This window comes from Pteronotus mesoamericanus, unplaced genomic scaffold (genome assembly GCF_021234165.1).
Source record: "Pteronotus mesoamericanus isolate MK-2021 breed Mesoamerican mustached bat unplaced genomic scaffold, CSHL_Meso_final contig_24, whole genome shotgun sequence".
Lineage (NCBI taxonomy): Eukaryota > Metazoa > Chordata > Mammalia > Chiroptera > Mormoopidae > Pteronotus > Pteronotus mesoamericanus.
In genome coordinates this window covers 24,342,140-24,348,357 of record NW_026555100.1, presented here as the reverse complement: position 1 = coordinate 24,348,357, position 6,218 = coordinate 24,342,140, and the positions used below count along the sequence as shown (strand labels likewise).

The 6,218-nt window shown below is 46.9% G+C and overlaps 1 protein-coding gene across 5 annotated transcripts in view; it reads left to right on the top strand.

The window, feature by feature from the left end:
- Nucleotides 1–5,845: 5,845 nt before the first annotated feature.
- The window catches only part of SGMS1 (sphingomyelin synthase 1), a 283,425-nt gene continuing 283,052 nt past the window's right edge, over nucleotides 5,846–6,218 (top strand). For all 5 annotated transcript variants that reach the window (XM_054572796.1, XM_054572795.1, XM_054572794.1 and 2 more), the window contains exon 1: nucleotides 5,846–6,088. The gene's annotated coding sequence lies outside the window, so the exon portion shown is untranslated. The remainder of the gene's footprint in view (nucleotides 6,089–6,218) is intronic.

Genomic DNA, 6,218 nt, shown 5'->3' with positions numbered 1-6,218 from the left:
ATCAGCTTCTGATTTGGGCAAATTTCTGATCATCAAATTATTAAATCTTTTCAAATATCTTGTTAGGTTTCAGCCAGGACAAGTGGTAAATATTTTGGGTGGCACTGAACAATCTCTTGTATTCAAAAGGTGTCCCCAGAGAGGATACAAAAGATCTTTTATTTCCCCCTCTCTTTATTGGTACTACAGACATTTGGGAGAGATGACTATGGTAAGAATTCTCACATTTATTTGGCTTCTGCCACTTTTCCCCGGATCTTATCTGCAGGCTCTGACTGGGGTTAAAAGTAGAGGGTATTAGAGGGTATATAGGTCCTGTAGCTCCCAGAATCTGGCAAGACTTTTCATTATATTTAGTTTTAGTTTCTCCTTTACTGTTTAGGGGAATAACATAGAAGTTTACCAGAAAATCCCTCAGAGTCTTCGCAACTCTGCAAGAAGCCCATATGGGGGCCCTCCTTTGTGGGTAGATATGGGGGTTCTCTGTAAGGCAACTAACTTGGTGTGTAACAGTGGGAAATTGCAACAATGGGGAATTGTAACCAACTCCACTGTTCTTTTGACATTGTTTCTATAAATGCTGACTTTAACTAATACGTAGCTTATAGATAAACAGCATGTTTGTATAAGAATCCTAGAAACTAGCTTCAAAAGATACAGAATCTGACCTTCAGTTATCTCAGCTCTGGAAGGTTTGCTGAACTTCAGCTGTAAAACCAGAATGACAAAAACCGGGGTGATGCACAGCAGACCATCAGCTTGACCAGTTTCAAGTCCCCTATCAGAATGGACTGGGCTAGCCTGCTGGTGGAGAACTTTTCAGCCCTCTCATCTTGAACTCTTTGTTCTGCTTTCCCTCTCCCTCCTTATAAAAACCTCTGCCTGCACTGAGATGTCAAGACGGGCTTTGAGACAAGAGCCTCCCATCTTCTCCGATTGCTAGCATTTGAATAAACCACTTTCCTTCTCACCAGCACCTGTCTCATGAGTCTGGCTTTTGTTGTGGCAGGCAGACTGACCTGTATTCAGCTACAGGTGGACTTTGTTTATGGTCTTGTTCTAAAGCCGTTTCAAAGTGCTCAGCTATGGTCTGAGTTGTCAGAGTGGTGACTTCCCCATCCTATATTCTGCCTTTTTAGCAATCCATTAATCTCAGGAAGTAATCCATTTACAAAAATGTTTGAGGATACTACTTAAATTTAGAAAAAAATGTTCAACTATGGTCCTTAGTTCATCTTTTGACCAAGGAGTGAGACACCTAAAGAGGATCGCCTGTAATCTCAGGTCATATTTTAAAAGCAGCAGATAATCTTTTCAGAGTGAAAAGGAAATTCAGACAGAGAATTACTAATAGGACAGAGGGGAGCATTTAGAATTATGTCAGTTTTATAGTCTTTTGTTTTAGATTACCTCTTATATATTTAATTTTTCATTACCCTTTAACAACAAATATTTCAATGAAGTTATTTTGGAATTTTGAAGCTTTTTAGCTTCTGCATACCAGTTAAAATAAGTAGGACATTTTGTTTCAGTTGGAAGTCCTTGTTTTAAGTATACTTCTTAAGTCACTTTATCTAATTTAGAATGTTCCTCATAATGGCTATTGTAATTGTAGAAAGATTTTGTTATTTTTTGTACATACTTATAGCTTCCAGGACTGCAGTTTTTAGACATAAGAAGCAGGTGTGTCAGAAGATGGTGTGCTTAACTCTTTGGGTTTGAAAGATCCAACTTTATCTATCTATCTATCTATCTATCTATCTATCTATTTATTTATGCAGGCTAAGCTTTTGGGTCTCTTGGAGCCTAACTATGGGGGATGTGCCTTTGAGTTGGAGACTGTGTGGTGTTTTACAGTGTACCTCACTGCACGGAAATTATCTTGAGGATGGCAGGCGACCTAGTGTCATTCTAATCTGTTCCATGGCCAATTTATCCTAACCCCCAAAGTGGGAGTCGTTGAGTTTGGTGGCAAGCGCTCTACCAACTCTTAAATGTTTGACCTCTGTCTACCAATTTTGCAACTGCCTTCGAGATTCATGTTAGCAATAGCCTTATCTATACAAAATAAGACCAACACACACCTGCACCTTAGTACATCAGCAGAGATGTCACTGTGTTCTGGTCAAGAGATGCTCCTGTGAGTGTCATCTACTTGCACTTTGGATTCCTGCACTGGGGAAAAAAAATTGAACCAGCTGACCTTAACGAGTGGGGACTACAGACTGGGGTCTCCACATAAGTAGGGAACTGAAAACTGCCAATAACACTTCCCATGTGGCTCCTGGGACAGAGTCTAGGGCTGGAATTTTCCACCAAATAAATGAGAATTGTGGTCTGAAATAAAGGCTGGGAGTTTGGGTTCTGGGCATAAATGGCAGAACCGTTTGCCAACCTAAGCTGACTTGCCTTGTATTGAAAAGCCAATTAGATTAGGAACTCCTGGAAAAAAAGAGCAGAGCTTGGAACAAAGAGGAACTTATCCATGGCCCTTGGGAATGGTTAAAAAGACAGGTAACTCAAAATGGGTTTGTGGGTGCTATGCCTGTTTCTTGTCCCCAAGTGCTGTCAGAAGTTTGCTTTGGATCCTACCACTGCCAACAAATCTCTTAAAAAACAAAATTCAAACATGTGAATTTAAAGATCAAATTGGCTTTATTCAAAGATTCACGAATTGGGCAGCATCCCATCTAGCAAGCAGAAAGGATTTCTGAGGAGCTATACAAAGCGTCCATCAATAGATGAGTGGATGAAACAACTAGGAGACATTTACACAATGGAATACTACTCAGCCATAAAAACAAAATTTTACCCTTTGTGATAGTATGGATGACCTGAAGAACATTATGCTAAGTGAAATAAGCCAGTCAGAGAAAGAAAAATACCATATGATTTCACTCATATATGGAATCTAATGAACAAACTGAACTAACAAGGAAAATGGGAACAGACTCATAGACAGAGAGCAGATGACAGCTAGTGAATGGGGCGGGGAGAGGTTAGGGACTGGAGGGATTGAGCAAAAAAGAAAAAGGACTCTTGGACATGGACAACAGTGTGGTGACTGCTGGGGGGAAGTGGGTATAGGGGGAAAAATGGTAATGGATAAAAGTACAATGAAGATTAAAGTAAAAAAAAACAAAAAACAAATGGAAGGCTTTTATAGGCAGAAGGGGACAAGAGAAGAAAATTTCTAACAAGAAGTGGATGGTCCAGGCAAGGTTACCTTCCTTTGGGGGGAGGATGGGGTCTATCAATCAGAGAACCTCACTTGTGTGGATCAGGTAATTCTAGATTAAGTGGTTAAAAGTTATATTCCTGGGAGAGGCTGCAACTGCAATGAGGTTAGATATTGAGTCTTGGTTCCATGATGTGAGGCTTAGCACAGGTGACTTGATTTTAGGTCTATTGTTTCTTCTTTTCTGTAACAATATATAGCTTTTCCATCTGAAATATTTTATAAAATTGAAATAAAATAGAAATAGTTGTATACCTTGCTTTTTTTCATGTTATACATAGTCTTAAAATTACTCATGGAAAACAACTTAAAATGTTTCTTATGAAAAACTGCAAGCATACAGAAAATTAGAAAAAATTACGAGCACCCTAGAAAAACCACTTACAATCAAGAATTATCAATGCTTTGCAAAAGTTAGCTCACCCTTAGTTTTTGGGGAGGGGAGCATTTAAAGTAAATATAATGACTCCTTGACACAGGTCTACATCAGATGCTTACTTGAACCTTATTTTTAGGAAGCCCAAAGCTTAAGCCACAATCGTATAAATAGCACTTCAGAAAAACCATCCAGGTTTCTGGCATTCCCTTAGAAAAACTTACATGACAAGAAAGCAAGCCTTCTCTTTGACCCTTTTGCAAACTGAAGTAAATACTTAGTAGGGCTACTATGACTCACTGAGCCTTACTGTCAGTGGTCACTCAGAACATGAACTGAATTTCAGTTGTTATTTTAAAGCCCTATGTGACAATGGCATTTCCCCGAGAAGAGCCGTATAGTGTCAAAGGGTGAAGTCAGAAAAGCCAGAGTGGTAAGCGTGATAAAAAGCCTGCAACGAGGCATACTGGCTCGGTTTGACTTCCCCACTGCTATCTTCTAGGGTCAACTACGTAAAATTGCAAGCCACATTTGTAAAGTGGGTTGCCCTGAGGTTTAGTTGACACAGAGAAATAAAATGTCTAGGAGAACCTGGAGGGGCTTGTTAATGAGACTGCAGGATCCCACCCTTACAGCTTCTCGTTCAGTAGGTCTGGAATTTTACAATTGTAACAAATTCTCCTAGGATGGTGACAAGGCTGGCCCTGAGATCACAGGGGCCCCAAGTGCTACGTGGCAGGAGCTCCATAAATATTCACTACGAATATCATCTTCCAAGCCGTCCGCCGGAAGCGGCTGTGGGATACTGCATCGCAGGGAAGAGCGACGGGCTGTCCAGGTGTATCTGTCAACATACCACACCTTCTCCGCAGGGAATAGGTTAGAACTAGAAGGTAGTTGGAGCATCGCTGTCACTATCTTAGGCAAAGGGGGCCCTCCTCCAACTTTAACCTCCGGGGGAAAGCAGAGGCCATCCGCCCTCGGAGTCTGCCCTCTGCATGTCAGAGCCGTTAGTTTGCTTCTTGGCTGGCGGGAGCCTGCCCTCCAGGCAAACCCAGGGCCAGAGCAACGATTTTGGCGCCTCGGGCGGGCGGAGGCAGGTGCGGGGAGTGGGAGGCTGGATCCTGCAGGAGGGCGTGCCGGGGCGAAGAGTGCTCTGCGCCCATCTGGTCGGCTCCCGGGTCCTTTCCGATGGCCCGCGGCCCGATGGCCGGGCGGAAGATGGCTGCCCGAAGCGCCACGGACAGTCACGTGTCACGGCGATACCGCCCTGCGCCACCCTCTCTCCACCCCGCCCAACTATCGAGCCTTTGACACCCAGGGAGGCGCAGCCCGGGCCGGCTTTCCGCTACAGGGCTGTCGCGCCGGCGGGAGGGCCGGGAGAGAAGGCGCCGCAGCGGAAGGCCACCTGTCTCCTCTGTCAGCCCCTAACCTGGGCACAGGGTTCCTTCCTCTGGGCATGCGCAGTGTTCAGTCCAAGAAAATCGCTCTCCAGGTTTTCTCCGCAACTCTGAGGGGTTGGTGGGAGGTGGGTCCCGAAAGGGGCGGGGCAGCCGCGGAGCCTCTCTAGTCGCGCTCACTCCTCGCAGTTCGCTCCGCTTTCCCAGACCTGCGTGCCTTCGCGGGGTGGGCCCGGCAGGTGGCTTCATAGCTTTTGGGAGGCGCGTCTGTGGATAGAGACTTGAAAACGGTCTGTTGCGCCGTAGGCCCGCCCCTTTTAAATAAACGTTCAATCAGGAGTTAATCATAAGTGTCGCAGCTCTTTGGCTGGGTGGGGAAGAGAATCCTCGAATAGCTCGCAAACTTCTGCCCCAGAGTCTGGACTCCAGAAGGTCGAGTAGGCGGTTCTGAACAATTCTAGTTCTTAATCTCTCTGGCTCTGCCCCAAGTGGTAAACCGCCTCTGACCGTAAAAATGGGCTCCCGTCTGGCCTCAATAAACGGTCCCCCAAAATTGTGTAAGCAGTTCCTTTCTCGTCGTTGGGAAAAACATTCGCTTCCAGAGCTTCTAATGACTTAAAAGTAAAAAAAAGGGGCCAAACCTCAGTTGCCCCTCGGTGCGCAGTCCGGCCCGGATCCCCCTAAGTCACGAGAAGAGCCCCCTGCGGACACCGCCCACTCGCCCCGCCCTCCCGGCCGCAGAGAACACCCGGAAGAGCGGATTTGTGTCGCGCGGGAACCCAGGCAGGCTCGGACTGGGCATGCTCCGCAGCCCAGGAGGCGAGAGTTGGCCAAATCGGAAGCCTTAGCTTCTGTGAGGTAGCGGCAGGGGCAGCGGCGGCGGCGGCGGCGGCGGCAGTGGGTACGGACAGGAGCGGGAAGGGCCAGGGAAGGCTGCTTTCCCCTCGCGCCCGGCGAGCCGGCCAGGGAGCGCGATCAGGCTGCAGAGCCCCGACACTGCCCTGCCCCGGATTTCATCCCGCGGCGCGGGGCTTGGCGAGCGGAATTCCGGCGGCTGCCGCGACTCCGGTGCTAGTGAGTCTTGGGGCGTGGGGAGAAAGCCGATCTCGGGGGGCCGATCGGACACCCGCCTCATGGGCCTGGCCTGACTCCCAGGAGCGGAGTGCGAGGGGGGCGAGGGGGCGTGAGCACAACCCGCGCTGCG